General features: G+C 38.5%; 1 protein-coding gene across 6 annotated transcripts in view; it reads right to left on the bottom strand.

Moving 5' to 3' along the window:
- dnc (phosphodiesterase dunce) overlaps positions 1–17,333 on the bottom strand; it is a 234,198-nt gene that overhangs the window by 90,140 nt on the left and 126,725 nt on the right. The window lies entirely within an intron of this gene.

Here is a 17,333-nt window from a genome sequence, read left to right as displayed (position 1 = left end):
TATGTTCGTTTTGCAGAAGATTATGAGCTTGCTTACTTAGCAGAATCTACCCCTGTTATGTCCCTAAAATTCATTTAGTTTTTTTTCTTTGTTAACCTGGAAACGACAGCGATATAGAAGCGTTGGTGGCACGACGTGAACCGTGTTTACTGGTGAACACATCACCTAAACACACCAAACAAATCGCTCGTAAGAACCTTGAAACCTCTTTTTGGCCAAAGTATCGACATTGAGACCTTTTGATCTTAATTTTTACCGTAATAATTAAAAGTTTAACAAATACGCCAAGGCCCGATTCAAGTAGGCCCTCATAGCGTTTGGTGCTCATCCCTGCGTGTGAAGCCTTTCGAGCACCGCCGCCGTTAATGTGCAGCCGCTAAACATTTTTTTCGCAGCCGCCGCGTGCATGATGTGAGCAAAATCTTTTAAGGGGCTGTGTTGCTGCGTCGAGCATCGTGACGAGAGAAAAAGCAGCCGGGGGACGAAGAGAGCGGCCGGGGCACCAGCACCCGACGACCACCCACCCTCTTGGCGCGCGCACTGTCAAGCGGCAAAAACCCCCCCGCATGTCCCAACGTGGCATGCATTTACAATCATTATCATCTTGGTTAATATGCACGGATGCGCCTGTGACAATTCTTGACATACCAACATTCTTTGAAATCTGATGTTTTTTTAATTATCTCGATATTTCAGATGATATAATCAAGTTTCAATTTATAACGTACAGTTAGAAATCATCAAATACAATTTCGTTAAAAGCTAGAAGTGCACGATTGCTGTCAATTTGAGTTTAAATTAATTTTTGAAAAATAAAAAAATGTAGAAAAATTTACGGAACTTAATATTTATAAAAATAGCTCATCATATTCTCTGCTCTGAATTTTACTATTTTCTTAAAATTATATTTGTTGATTTTAACTTCCGTAAGCCCGTCTGATTGCTATAAATTAAATTATTGTAGCAAAACTTTCTACAATTTATTAAATTACTAATTTCAGAAGGCAAAAATCGTGCAATTTGGGGGGGGGGGGTAATTTTAATTAGTGATTTTTATGTTCCTTTACAATTTTCTCATAAATAACCATTACGAAATTAATCCTTGTTAGTATAATAGAGGTAGCAGGATTGGTTACAGATTTGAATTATATCTGGGCCATATTTCATCAAAGTAATATTATTTATGTTATTTGACAGATCTGGTTAACAAATAATAATTACCATATTTTTATGCTCATAGTTACTTCAAAAGATCCATTCTAGTTTTAATACCAATCTAGCTGGTTTAATGTTCCCCCAGCAAAGTGGTGGCCATTTTTTGATCTCTATAATTTGTTGGGAACAGGTGCTTGGCTAAGAATTTCCCACCACTGCGAATCCGCGGGGACGTGTGCGCCAAGTTGGGCCGAGATTTTCGCTTTTGCTTTTCTGCGAGGCACACGCGGCGTCGAGAGTATGTGTGCGCGAAGCCTGCTGTTGTAGCTAAGTTTTTCATTTGCTCGAGATGATGCCCGTAGGACAATATAATGTGGAGAGCAGAGGAGGCTGTAAAAAAGACACAGCAAAGCAGAAGCACATTCAAGCAGTCGTCTCTTTCGAAGAGCATCTCAAAGCTCTCGAGGCGCAGCGCTTTTTTGCCCACGTCGAGCTGCATGTCGTTGTGTGTCCTATTGTCTCTATTTATGATTTTATTACGCGACGAGCGAAAGAGACAGACTGAGAGATATTTTAATGAATTCGCCTCTCGTCCGAGCCGCAATAATGCTAGCCGGCCGGCCGGCCGACGTGCGCCCATAGTCAAATTCTTTTTTGGCGCGGCGTAATTGCCGGCAATTATGCTTTTTAACGACGCGTTTCCCTGGTGACGCAATTGCGTTGGGCCCATTGTCTGCTTTCAGAGGAGCAATATTTAAAACAATTATGCTTTCAATTTGTCGCTTGGCAGGCCGCAATTTTCAAGAGGAATTGTGTCACGAGTTGGGTAGGCAAAAATTTTAATGGCGTGTGTCTGGAGAGAGTAAGACCAATGGATTTATATTTCGAGGTATTGAGAATATTATACCTACCTCAGTAAAAATTAAGTTTAAATTTTCTTTCCTTACAGTGTAAAAGGAAATATTTTTACCATTTAATGCAAAATCTCGAAATAATGTAATTACTCTTAAAGAGCTGAATTGTTTTTTTTGGGAGGGGGGGGGGAGTAATTTACTTGTCCTTTACATCTTTTCTTGCTATACAATTTCTATAATGCGAATTCTCCTACTTAATGTGTGGGTCCATATTAGCTCGACCCCTCAACTTTTTGTTTCCAAAACGCGTGAAAATCGACTAATGATAATATTGGTGCCAAATTTTAAAGTGTCACTGTGTTGTATTAGGCGAAAGATTATTTCAAGTTGAAAAAAGCGATAACTTGCACACCCCTGTTATTAAGCTTAACCCTTCGCGACAACCGATTGACTTGGAAATGGGGATTTATCCATGAATTACAGATTATACACACTTATAGCTTTGAAGAACTGCAGTTAAAAAGCACCACCGAACATGAAAATGTGTGTTGCAAATGGCATAACGAAATATCCCATTGCTGTGTAATTTTTTTGTAATTTTCGTCTGAAACAACAAAAACGCTTGATAATCCCAGAAAATCATCATCATTTACCCAGCGATGAAAGAAGTTATAAACTGTCTTAAAAATAAACTTGTGAAAATGGAGGAATTACTTTATGATAGCAAAGACTTCAGCACATTTATACCAAAGATCTCTTGTCAGCTAGGATATTTTGATAAATATTTATTCTAAAACTATTATATCTTCAAACGTCAGTTGTTTTTTTCTTCAATAAGGTCGCAAGATAAAAGTTAGTTTATAATGCTTTTATTTTATTTAATCAATTATTATTCATCTGCGAATATACTTTGGTAAACAGCACAGAACAAAAAAATAGATATCAGGCAAAGCAAATTTGCAGCTCTCTCTCTCTCTCTCTCTCTCTCTCTCTCTATTACTAAAAAAAATTAAAGAGAGCGCAATTTGAGAGCGGAAATGAGATTCTTGGTTGATGCGTTTACAATATAGGCGGTCGTTCTAATTATAACCGGCGTCATATTATTGAAATAAACGCGTATCGATCGCAGGGGCCGCTGTGCCGGCAGCGCAATGACGACAATGAATCGCAAGCGAGCAAGGTGCTCCTACTGCTCCTGTACTCAAGCGGCTGGCTCCGGTTCGCGCGTTCGCCGAGCGGGCGCGTGCCGACCCGCGTGCGTCGGCCCAGTTTTCAGCGGCCGCTCTAGATGGCAATCGCCGCGAACCACCGTTCGCCGTTCTCCGTCTGGCTGCTGGCGGGCGGAGGTGGCATCAAAATCTCAAGATTTATTGCCTTATTGATACATAAAAGTCGCGCGGAGGCAGCTCCCAGTTTTATCATCCCCTGCGCTACTAGAGAAGGGTCGTAACTCGCAGCTCTTATGCCTTCGTCGCGATTTTTCACAACTCCACCTTCTATTGGGAAAATGCGTCTCAGCGATTTCTCGAGTCTCTGGACTTGAGTGAATCACTCCGCAAAATCACTTTTAGCCGCGATGGCAGAGCAAATGCAAAAGGGAAAAATGCTTTATTTATCAAGGAGTAATATGTATTTTTTACTGTGCCGAAAAAGCTCAATTGACATTTTTCATGAATTATAAAGCATATTTTACTCACAAATACAAACAAAAACTCGTAGCAAACCAGGATTTTAAGGGGTTCATCGTCACCCCTGCTATGGTCAACCAAAATTGGAAGGGACCCATTCTTGTTCAAGAGACACGCTTGTCACGGATTTCACAATTTGATCTGTAAAAAAGTGACCTATCACTCCTGCACGAGTGAGGTTACTGTGAGTGCAAATTCTGTGATAAATTAATCTATAGTTCTACCATTTCCTTGAATGTGATAAGAACAATTTGACACTGTCAAGCCGCAAAAGCAAAAACGAGCAGTGAACTGTGACTCTTTTATTATGTCTTTGTCTGTTTTACACCTTTGGTGTTTAATAAAGATTTTCATTCATTATTTTACTCACGCTCAAGACCCAACATTTTAAATTTAATCTTCTAGTTTGCTTCTTACACGCCCCAGAACTGATCTTGTGCGGTGAAACGAACAAGTCCTGATGGGTTTCAACCTTTGAAAGTGAGAGCGCTCTGAATTATTCTAAAAAGAATAACATGTGCTATGAATGTAATTATGTAATGCAATATAGGCAGTTATAATTATCTCTAGAATGCTTTTGCTGGCTTTTGCGTTATTGAAGGTGTTATCATGAACAAAATTAGATCTCTTATTGAAAAATACAATCAATGGGAAGTCAATACATGTTTGTGTCCTATGGAACGAGACACTTGCTGTGGAAAGTATTAGAAAATTGTGCCATTTAGAATTGCACAACAAGCCAATTTTCTTGCAATGGCAGGATTTGATTTTGCATCCACGCGTCCAAAGCCTTGGGACTGCCCATTTTCCTTCTCAGCAGCTGTCGGTCCTAATTGATATTTCTATTTTTTTTGTGGGAAATCAGTATCACTTAGACCTATGGACTAAATAACTTTCCTAAACTTTTTTTGACTTCGCTCCAGATTTCTCCTTAGCTGCCTTGCCCGCACTTCGATAATCAATTTGTTTATAGCTCCTTTTTGTGTAAAAAGAAATGCCGCGATTTCCCTGCGATACAGTCAATTTTATCACACCCTGAAGAAAGTCTTGATGGCTGCTGTTTTCTTCAACCATTTTTCTACACCTGTTATCTTTTAATACGCAGGGAATTACTATTCAAATACCATTCATAGCTGATGCTCAATAATAATTTACTCCCCATAAATAAATTTTTTTCTATTTATCCGTATTTATCAAAATTGGAGAGTTAAAATTTGAACTAGATTTAACAAAATTTAATTAAGTTTTCTGTGAAATTTTTCCTCTTTTAGAATAAGCTTTTCTATATATTAAGAAAGTTAAAACGCTTTTGTATTTTTTTTCAATGATGTAGGTCGCTTTAAACTTCAGTAGAATAGGCGGAAATCATATTCAACTTTTAAGACTAATAAAGCCTTGAATCAGGAAGTTATAAATTGACGTGGTGAAAAATCGGAAACCTTAAAAAAAATCACTTTTTCAAACCTTTCAACCTCTCAAAACCGGAGGAAATCTTTCAATTTCGAGAAACTGAACGGATATTGGAACAACAAAGGAGGAAATGACCTGTACTTGTAGCGAGAAAGTAATGTTCATGTCCTACACATTTCTCCAGCTTCGGGTCATGCAGTGAAAAATCCAATTTCCTGTGGCCCGGCCCAGCCCGCACGCTTCACAAGCATCGTGTTTTCGGGGCTGCTGCGGCTGCACATAAACGCAACAAATCGCTTCAGGGTCGGTCGGGTGCCGCCGCCGCCGGTGGTGCGGTGGAGACCGATCAGCCGCAATTCGCACCGCGTGCGGTCATAATGGGGCGCAGATTGGCTCCAATAAAGCGCGCATGCTATAAAATAACTATTTGTCGGCGGGCCGGGCCTGCGGACCAACACGAAAGTGAACACAAAGTGCTCAATTTCGCTACCGCTGATTGTGAGGCGCAATCGATAGACGCGCTGCACTTTAGGCCCCTGCCGTCGCTCCTGGTGTGTGTTTGCGCACCCGACAACCCTTTGCCACCCAGGGCTCAAGTGAACCCGTGATTATCATATGTATCATCTGATGTCCATATTTGCTCAGCTTAAGTATAACGATGGTAGGCACATGATACGACAGTCTGATTGATTGTTTATTCTCACCGTAAAATTTACATACATGTTAAAAAACAGTTTGTCAATATAATTTAAAAAAGCACATAGTGAGAAAAGGCACCATTCCTGGCAAACATCTCGCTAAAACTCTACCCGGGAGGGCAGAGCCGGAATGGGCCTGGTCAGGAGGGGAATTAAGCTGCACTAGGAACACTCACTCACATACGCCATACACTTGGAAGGAAACTGTGCCGCCGTACAGTCTTTCAATGCGGGTGGTGCAGCATTCCAAAAAGCGACAACTCGATAAACATGGATCCTAATTACTTTGCTATTTTTTATTGATAAATTATTTTGTATTGGTTATCAACATGCGTATAGTTGGTATGCCGCCTGGAAAACCGCTCTGCCGATTATATAGCTCTAGGCAAAGTCGCTACTTGCTGGTTTGCACCTTTACAGCATGCGTGATTTTGATTTGGCATCACGGGACGAATTTCAAAAAGTCCTCGGTGCGGAGGCAAGTGGCCCTTCAGTGGGCTGGGTCCCTTTGCGGCCTGGTGCGCCCATGTTATCCGTTCGCGGTGTTATTGGGATCTAGGTTTCAGCATTCGTGCTGAAAACTCACCTTTGACACCCCAGATATAATGACATGCGGCGGGTTGAGATTTTCTCACTGCAGCGCAGTGACATTTTCTCACCCCTGAATTGCAGTGTACTAACCAGAACTTAGGTATGCTTGTATTTTGTCTTGAAAATTTTTGCGGCATAAGAACTTTGTTTTTAAGTTCAATATACAAATGATGACGATGAAACATTACAATGTAAATAAAATTTCAATAATAATTGGTTCTGTTTATGTTTGACAAAATATCGTTTCATTGCTGTGTACATGAAAACTCATGTATTGTAAGTTCGAGTTCAAAATTCTGCTCCCACTGTTTATTCATCATAGCAAACTTCAAGTTATAAATAAGATATTTTCGTCAGAGCCAAATTAAACAGTGTGTGCTTATGCCAACACCAAAAGTGTTACTTGCATGTCTTAGTATTGGCTCTAATGTGTTTATTGCGCCGCTGGTCGCGTGCATCAAGAGCGTTTATCATTTGAATCTGCAATTTGCACGAATGCTCGACATTTTTTATTTTAGAAGCGGGTGGTCGGTTTAATCTGACAGTGCAAAACAATTCATCCAAGGTTTGTGGAATAATCTAATAATCAGTCAGCTATTACGTAACTCTAGAGATTAAAAAGTAGCTTTTTGTCTGTCCTGAAATATTTGCGCCAAATCGGTTTATATTTGAGTGGTGCGCAAAAAAGCTTCGCAAAGAGCAAATATTGATTTTCCTCATCGTGCGGTCGTGCCTGCGATCTCTGGCAAAAAGGTCAACACAAAAACGCAGTGGGATGCGCTGCCGCTCTGCTTTTAAACTCGGGCAAACAAAGACGTGTACAGGCCCAACGACGAGAGCAAGAGCCACAAATTGCAAGGGGAATTCGAGACTTCTAATACGCTCCTGAGGGTCGATTTCCCGCAAAAGCTGCCTTTGTAATAATGCAATTTGCCTGCAATAAACAATGGGGGTGGGCATTTGGAAAACCAACCTCAGGGCAGCAAATTTACAAGAATTTGCATTCGATCAACGAGCACCAAGCGGCCGCTCTACATAGCATTGAACAACGGCAAGCAACTGCCAGCTTTGGCTGCGCTCATTACGTTTGCATGAAGGTGCAGGCACTCTCCTGAGAAGTCGACTGAGATGAAAAATTATCGCAAACAAACCGCCTGCGGGGTCGTCAGATGGGCCACAACTCTCTTGCTGCTTCGTCGCAGATTATTAATTTAGACTCGGCGTCGGCGCAGTAAAAATTATTCGCAAATCGACAACGTCTGCGACGCGGCTCAGTACTTTCAATATCTGTGATAAAAATGAGTCACATTAATTGGACCAGGTTTACTGTAGCAGGAAATTCATTTTCCAGCGTTTTGCTCAACTGTTGTGGATATAGGGATTTTTTTTTCATTTTGGACAAACCTAATTATAAATTGATTTAAATTTTGCTATTTTTTCGGTAAGAGCTGTCAAGTGAACTATGCATGAAAGTGGAAAGCTTTTTATTTCATTTTTGTATTTAGTTTTCAAGCCATCAAAGTAAACAATCCTTTTTACTTTCTGAGTAATATATTCCATTTGAATGTTTTTTTATTTTTAACCAACAGCAAACATCTAACAGCGAAAAATGGTACTTCCAGACCCAGACGCAGAGAAAAATGCGCTGTTAGGATATTTAAACATGGTCTGTTTGTGTTCTGTTCTCAAGCTCTAGTCAAAGAAGACGCAAACGTTAACTAGGCTATGGTTTTTCGTCAGAGATTTTCCATAAAAGGATTCACCTGCGTGGTGCTCTCGAGCAGCCCATGTTACAAAAGCCTTGCTCGTTTGGGGCAAACGACGTCGTACGTCACGGCTGCGGATTTCAGCGCAGGCCAGCGAGGGCAGCCAGACGCGAAAAACACTCTCGGCGATGCAAATGGGCCGAGTGAGCAAAGCAGAAGGAACAGGTGCCGGTGCCGCGCCGAGAGTCGCGTTTCCCACAGTTGGTTGGTTACCCTTGGCGCGCTCCAAACTGCGAGTGCCCTATAGCGACAGTGTGATGCCCATCGCACAATCGATCGCGTGTCATCGCGTATGACCCGCTTTGTTTGGCTACGCGAACGTTACGCGCACACCACCAACTTCCTTTCACTAGACCAAATACGAAAATTGGAATAGTTGTTAAAAACTTGCAACATCAGCTAAGTAAGTTTTGAGTTTATAATCGAAATAGTAAAGGTACATAATATTTTCTATTATTAAAATACAACTAATTTTCAGCTTACTTGCACAGATAAAATATTTTAGAATAGAATATTTATTCAACGCCAACGGCGTACAACTATTTCCAGCATTTATATGAGGCAGCTTTGGTTAAAGTCAAAGGTTTCAGAGGACAATCAAGAATATGGTACATACTATACAGATCAGCATTACAATAACTACATTTACATTTGTCAGTAACATCCAGGTGAAAACAAGAATTTGTGCAAATAAGAAAATGATATCCATGAAAAGAATATCTGGTTAGCATGGAACGATCCTTACAATTCGTTTTCTTCCAATCAGTATTTAACATAGCGGGAGTATAATAGAATTTTGGATCAATATTTAGCTTTTTGATATTCATATTACTTACAAACTTGACAAAAGCTTCGGAACAAGCGAGAGAGAATTTTGATTTTAGCTCATTTACAAATAGGTCGGTCTGTACAAGTTCATAAACCAATCTAGAACGCATTCGTTTATCAACTCCTAGCGCCTTTTTAAAAAATCTAGATTTAGCACTTTCTAATTTATTGAAATCATTTAAATTTAAATGTGACCAAATAGCTTCAATACCGTAGGATGCAACAGGCGAGATTGCTAAATTAAATAACTTTGTAGCCGTATCAATAGAGGACTTACACAGATTTTTTATTTTTAATGTTGCGAAAATAGAGGCCTTAACCCTTCGATCAATATGTTGACTGAAACAAGTGCCAGATGCTTGAAAAGTTACGCCTAGATAGTTGACTGAAGGGGAAAATTTTAAGTTATTTTCAGATTCCCATGCTTTTTCAATTTTACTATATCTACCAAGACCTTTATTTCTAAATTTTATAATTTGACATTTATCCCAATTTAAATATAGAGACATTTTGCCTAAATAGGTTTTAATATCGCGAATGAGATCTTGGAAAACGAGCAAATTTTCACTATACAAAACAATATCGTCTGCGTACATTATTGCCTTAACATCAGGATAGTCTACTAGCAGATCGTTAAAGTCGCTGATGGCAAAAATGAACAAAAAAGGGGATAGACTGCCTCCTTGTTTAACACCGTTACTCTGAGTAATTTTCTTAGAAGTTGTGATCCCGTCATTGATTTGTAAAAAATTTATATCTAAAATTCAGCCATTAAATTTAATTCATGAATTGTAAACTTCTTGCTATCGATAATTTTGCGGTAAATGAATTTACGATCAATAGAATCAAAAGCTTTTTTCATATCAAGAAATAGACCATAAAGGGGCTTTCTGTTTGTATACACTGTTAATTCAATAGCTTTGATTAAAGTATTAACTGCTTGAATAGTCGATTTTCCTTTTAAGAAGCCAAATTGGTTAGCAGGAATAGTATCTGCTAAACAGGAATAAACTCTTTTGTTTAACATGCGGTCAAGTAAGTTACATAAAGAAGAGGAGATATTAATTCCGCGATAGTTGTTGACATCGTCCGGATTACCCTTATTTTTAAATAAAAGTTTTAAATTAGAGACTTTCCAACTATCAGGGACTTTGCCTAAAACAAGACAGTTATTAAAAAATTTAGTGATCTCGTATAAAATTTTACTACCTAAGAACTTGAGGATTTCATTATTCAACAAGTCAAGTCCGGGAGACTTTTTAACCTTTAATTCATTGATTGAAAATCTTACTTCATCTTCAATAAAAAATTTAATATCTGTAACCATAGGATAATCTATTAAAAATTCTTTCAAATTTAATGAATCTGTTACTGAAAGATTTAAGGAATTAAAAATTCTATCAAAATGTGCTTCCCACTCAATCATGGGAACATTGTTAACTTTCATGGAACTAGATCTCTTATTTAAAAGTTTATAGGATAATTTCTCAGCTTCAAGAATTACTTTTTGATCACAAACCTCGATATAATTTGCCTTTTTTAATTTGCATAAATTTCTATAATGGATTTTACTTTGAGAGAAAATTTTCCGGACTTCGTCTTGTTCGGCCTTAAACTGTGAGTATAAAGGAAATTTGTCGATAAACTTAGCTAGAAATTTAAGATCCTGCTTAGTGAGAAAACAGTCGGAATCATACCACGGTTGACTGATCCGAGATTTTTGTTCAAAATAACTTCTGGACTTATCAACAAGATTAATAATGGCATCATAAAACCTATTAATATTTTTATCGGCTAGTTCGTTGCGCAAATTATCTCTACTATAATGGAGTAAACCAGCTAATTTATCATAGTCCAATTTAAATGCCCTTTTGGGTTTTGAAGTGATCAGGGAAGACTCCGAAACTACAAATTTAAGGTTAAGTAATCTATGTTTCCTAAGGAAGGAGTCGATGATTTTAAATTCAGACTGCAAAATGTTTTCTGAGCAGAGAATAAGGTCTACAACACTTTCGCCAGTAGCAGACACGTACGTTTTCTGATATGGAAATGAATTTGCCACTGAAAGTTCATTAAGTGTGTGTTCAGGAGTCTTTTAAGGGTAATTGTCAATTTTACCGACTTTATTTCTCCATCCTGAATTTTACATATGTTGTTAGGGGTGTGTAACCTGAAATTTTGAGCAAAAAATTCGGGGGCTTTTGTTGGGAAATCGCAATTTTCGAAAACGGAAAATTTCAGATAGTAAATCCGAAATATCAAGGTATCTTCGGTCCAGATTGGAATTTCGATGTAGTTTTTTCATCTCCACACGTAACTTTTTCAGTAGAACAAATTTTCCATTGGTCAAAAATTTATAGGTCAAAGGTCAAGGTCACAAATTCGCGTGCAAAATGTTCAATTAAAAATATCGCAAAATACGCCCCCTCGGATTTTTTTCATGAAAACGTAAAAAATGTAGCCCTGAATTTGTAGAATCGAATGGTGAAGAGAAATCGATGGAGACTCTGATAGATCGCGAAATATTTTGAATTTAAGGATTCGTGTCGGGCGTCCGGCACGACGACAATATCATCCGGCGATTTTACTTTCGTAATTTACGTCGGAATTTGATATGTAACCCACATGTTATGCATATGATTACCTAGAAAAATAAACGAGCTTTCTAGTGGTGTGCTTAAATTTTGTTTTGGTTTCAAACTTTTCAAGTAATAGCGGCGCGCGAAAATGAAATATAAATATTTCAAATTTTGATATTTTTGTAAATCTCAAATCTCGGGTTCTAACCATCAGAATTGCAAAAACTACCCACCGTTGGACTCGTCTCGACCTTCCCTGACCAGCTGAAAGGTTTAGGGGTGTTTACCCTCCACCCCTAACTGTAAGATGCTACATTTTTAGTTTTTTTCTTGGGGGTTGAAGTTCAGCAACTTAGGGGTGGAGGGTAAACACCCCTAAACCTTTCAGCTGGTCAGGGAAGGTCGAGACGAGTCCAACGGTGGGTAGTTTTTGCAATTCTGATGGTTAGAACCCGAGATTTGAGATTTGTAAAAATGTCAATATTTGAAAAATCTGTATTTTCTTTTCGCGCGCCGCTATTTCTTGAGAAGTTTGAAACCAAAACAAAATGTAAGCACACCACTGGAAAGCTCGTTTATTTTTCTAGGTAATCATATGCATAACATGTGGGTTGCATATCAAATTGCGACGTAAATTACGAAAGTAAAATCGCCGGATGATATTGTCGTCGTGCCGGACGCGCGACACGAATCCTTAAATTCAAAATATATCGCGATCTATCAGAGTCTCCATCGATTTCTCTTCACTATTCAATTCTACAAATTCAGGGCTACATTTTTTACGTTTTCATGAAAAAAATCCGAGGGGGCGTATTTTGCGATATTTTTAATTGAACATTTTGCACGCGAATTTGTGACCTTGACCTTTGACCTACAAATTTTTGACCAATGGAAAATTTGTTCTACTCAAAAAGTTACGTGTGGAGGTGAAAAAACCACATCGAAATTCCAATCTGAATCGAAGATACCTTGATATTTCGGATTTACTATGTGAAATTTTCCGTTTTCGAAAATCGTGATTTCCCAAAAAAAGCCCCCGAATTTTTGGCTCAAAATTTCAGGTTACACACTATGAAACACCCCTAACAACATATGTAAAATTCAGGATGGAGAAATAAAGTCGGTAAAATTGACAATTACCCTTAAAAGACTCCTGAACACACACTTAAACAAGACAAAATCTGTGATAATCTCGTTTTTGGGGTTTTTACAGTCAAGTCTTGAGTTGAAATCCCCACAAAAAATTGTTGACTTGGGAAGTCTTGAATAATTTAGAGCCTCGTTTAGTTCGTCCCACAGAATGTCAACATGTAATTTAGGTTCAAAGTAGCAACCAATAACTGAGAAAAATTCGAAATTTAGGACTAAACAGTTTTCAAGAATGTGATGATCAATCAATTTTCCGCAATTGGCGTTATAGTAGATTGAGACTCCGCGCATAGGGCGCCCTAAACTAGGTTCGGTGCCTAGAAGATGTTTAGCGTAAAACCCCGTAATGAAAATATCGTCAAGCAAAAATGTTTCAGTCAGAACCATAAGGTCGTATGTTTTGAAAAAATCTGTTCCGAGCAATTCTAGAATTGATTTCAGTGACTCCACATTCCAAACTAACAACGAAATTTGTACTGACTTGACTGTGTTAACAGCTGCATTGAAGGGGCCGATAAAATATTTTAGCATTTTTTTTTTGCTCTTTTTATCCCTGTCCTCGGACCGGGAAGGGCGCGCACTGCACTGGCACGAATGCTGAAACCCGGGTCCCAATAACACCGCGAACGGATAACATGGGCGCACCAGGCCGCTCAAGGGCCACTTGCCTCCGCACCGAGGACTGCATTGAAACGCTAGACATTCGTCCTATGTGAAGCCAAATCACGCATGCTGGAAAGGTGCAAACCAGCAAGTAGCGAGTCGGCGCCGGGGCGCCTCCCAGCCCGTTGAGCAATTTGAGCATTTCAAGTCACTAAACTAACCACTTTTTGCCATCTCTGACATTATTTTTAAATAAGGAAAGAGTCAAAGGGTAAAAAGTAAAAAAATAATTTGATAAAAATAATACGCTTCAAAACACATACAAAAAAGCATCATATTGATAATTGGATAAAAGAAATAGGCATAACCAGGCAGGGGACTTACTGTTCCCAGTTTTTGAAAAAAATGTCATGATTGAGTACAGTATTATTTAGATCATTTCAATAATGTATAGCCATGAAAAAACTTGCCTATTTAAACGAGAACAACAGTTTTTTACTTTTGCGGCTCAAAAGCATCTATCACTTTTTTACTTTTTTCCTCTGTCCGAGGACCAGGAAGGGCGAGCACTGTGCTAACACGAATGCTGAAACCTGGGTCCCAATAACACTGCGAACGGAAAACATTGGCGCACCAGGCCGCACAGGGACCCAGCCCACTCAAGGGCCACTTGCCTCCGTACCGAAGACTTTTTGAAACGCTAGACATTCATCCCGTGATGCCAGATCACGCATGCTGGAAAGGTTCAAACCAGCAAGTAGCGAGTTTAAAGAAGCTATTGAAATAAAATTGTTTAAGAAAAATAGAAATAATGAATTCAGAGAAAAATCTAGAAAAATTCACTGACCACTAATCAGAAACCCTAAGCCTCTTGTAAAATCAATTCATAGTAGACTAGACTGTCGATAATGACTGCATCATTCCCTCGCAGGGAATCAGTGTTCATCATGACAGCTACTGCTTGCATCAGCGGTTTAGCGGTCTGCGCACGTTGCGATTATCAATGGTTTGCAGTCATAATAATGGATCAATCAATCTAGTGCACACACGGGAGGGTTGCAGAGTAAATCAGGGCAGAGTCTCGTTATTAACTGCTGGGTCTTGCCGTTGCCGTTTAATAGGCTCCGTCGATCGCGCATACCTGCACTTGCCAGCAGCTTTCACCCCCTACGAGATTTTTAATGAGCACGCGCCGCCCGCGGCAAAATCTATTTTTATGGTTTCCTTCCTAGTGGGATTCAATCCGCCAGATTTTTATAAGCTCGAGACTCAATATTGCGACTAACGTCTAAAATGACCTGTATCAATATTGAAAAAGCCAAAGGATGAAAAGTGTCTTGAGTGAACGAAAATGATCAAAATAGGAACACAAAAAAGTAGAGAGAAGGCTGATTTTGTGTACCCCATCATGTTATGAAATAAGTTCAAGTGTGCATAATGGTGTTGCTTGCCAATTAATGAAAGTGGTAGCGGAGTTTTGAAGCAAATGCCGAACATTTGAATAAACACTTAAACATACCTTATTTTATGAGGCAAAATGACCGTCGGGTAAATTTTAAATTTCCAAAATACTTCAGTGTTATCAGTCAAAAGTAAAAATTTATCTCGGTGATACCAGTGCAAATAACTTGAAATTTGAAAAGTTCCAAACGTTTCTGATCATAATTTTCTTGAACTTCTAAGTAATCATTTAGTTATTAATAGTTCAATAAGAGTTTTTTTTCAAAGTAATTTAAAAATGCATTCCGATTCTACTCAAAACGTTGAATCCCCATGTAAGCAATGCTATTAATCAGTGAACCACTAAAAGCGTCCTTCCATATCATTCAGTCTTCACAAAATAATATCATGGTATTCGGCAGCCACTGCAGCATGTCACCCGCATCCCTCACTTGAAGTAAGACTGTTGCTTCAGGGGCTGAAAGTGAGTAATTCAATCTGTCGTTTCAGTTGGACTTTAGCCTCTGCGCTGATACGAAGGCGCCATATAATATGCTCTCAAGAGTAATGGCGCGAGTTACTCAACTCTCTCGCTGTAATATGTATTAGCCTCGCACATTTTTGAAGCCGTCCGACCAACCGAGCCGGCGAGGACGCTTCGTTAGGCCAAAATGAATTACGAGTTTGCAGAGAGGGAGTTTATGCAACCGGCTGAGCGCGAATGCTGCGTCAGTTGCAGAACAACGATATTTGCAGCTCAGCCCGACTTTGGAGTGATTCATTAATTATTATTTGCCCTCGGCCTGCCGTGAGTTGCATCAATGTTTGTAGGTTAAACTAATATCAAACTTTGATGCAGTTGGCTTGCATAAAATATCAGCCTAAATGATGTTGCCGTGTAATTTGTTTTCTAATAAGTTGGGATCCCTTATTTGCAAATATATTGGAAAAACTGTAGTCTTGTTGATCGACCGACTTTCATATTTCTTTAATATATGTAGTTTTCCGCTCCATGCAGATTTTTTCCATTAAACTGGCTGTGATAATACAGTATATCATGAGAATTTGAATACTGAATTACAAAATAATGAAGCTAATGTAACCTGCAGAGGATTTTGATCACTCTTTTTGTAGAAGTGTATGCATTAAGCTCTTCAAAAAGAAATAGAATGGAAAGAATGAAATCTGAAAAAATGTATATGCCTCAAACTTTGAAATTATCTAGCACAGGAAACCAAATCAAAGTATTATAAAATGGAAAATTTTAAAGGTAATACAATAATGTTTTTCAAATCATTTGGGATTAATAGAGGATCAAAATCAATACGAAAGCCAAGTCTTACGGTTTCTCAAATGATTCGTATTTATTATTAAGTGCTCCGTACTGACTCAGCAACGACGGCGGTGACGGCTTCTGGGCCAGTTTGAACAACGGATCTCACGAGACGTCCGTTTTTTGGATCTGCAAATTCTACAGCGACACCCTTCCTTGTGTTTTTTCCGCTTCAGGTTGGCGTCGTTAAATACGAAATCATTGGATAAAACTTCATTAGAGGCTGAATTTCCCATACTAGCACCTGTTTAAAAAATTTGCGTGAAGATTGTTAAATTTAAAGTATGTAGAAAGTTTTCTCTCAAACAGACAAATTTTTAGCAACAATCGCTTAAAGCTGCTATGTATTTGGATCTAGGGATGGTAGACACAGAGTACGACAATCGACCTAGAACCTAGTTACTCGCAATTCGCGAACAATAGCAAAGTAACCAGGATCAAAGCCAATTGTTGTATACTGTGCCTACCATACAGTACATTATGTGAATGTATATTGAGTAAAGATTAATTTGCCAAAAAATACTTGCAGAAAATTGCTATTATTGAAAATTATTTGTGGAAAGCAGATTTTTCTTTTGATGATTATTTTCTTTTCAATGCACAGATATTCATTTTACAAATTTAATATCAAACACAAATTCTGGGTTGCTAAAGGTTATTATTTATGTGACAGGTGAAACTAAACAATGTAGTATCCCTTTGCTATTTTAGCAAACATGAAAACAAAATCAATTGGCTCTAATATACCATTGTTCCCGTCAATTTGTACAATAATTATAATCTATTCAGGAAAAACGCGATTATTACCATTAAAGCACCGTGCATTTAAAAATAGCATAACAATTTTTCAGAGTTTTTGTTATATTTGTCCTTCTTATTAGAGTCACCCTGGCAATCCTCTCAAATCTCATACTGCAATGATTAATATTATCTGCATATTTTCTTTCTCCTTCTTCTCCTAGCTAACTTAAATCTTCATATAAATTGTATAACATAAGTCTTGTACTTTACCAGTGCCCGCATTGTTAAATCCAATCAACTATCTATCCGCATCACACGCAAAACTCACCTGCAACATGAGAATATACAAATCAGTAAAGAGATTCAAGAAGTTTGTGATGTCGGGATTAAAGGCATAATATGGCCTTCAACGGTAATTTTGTACAAAAATCATACATTGTTAATTCCCTAATTCATCATGCTTGGAGCCAGAGTAAAGGCAACCGGTAAAAACTGATA

This window comes from Cloeon dipterum, chromosome 1 (genome assembly GCF_949628265.1).
Source record: "Cloeon dipterum chromosome 1, ieCloDipt1.1, whole genome shotgun sequence".
Classification (NCBI taxonomy): Eukaryota; Metazoa; Arthropoda; class Insecta; order Ephemeroptera; family Baetidae; genus Cloeon; species Cloeon dipterum.
This window is presented reverse-complemented; position numbering and strand designations above follow the sequence as displayed.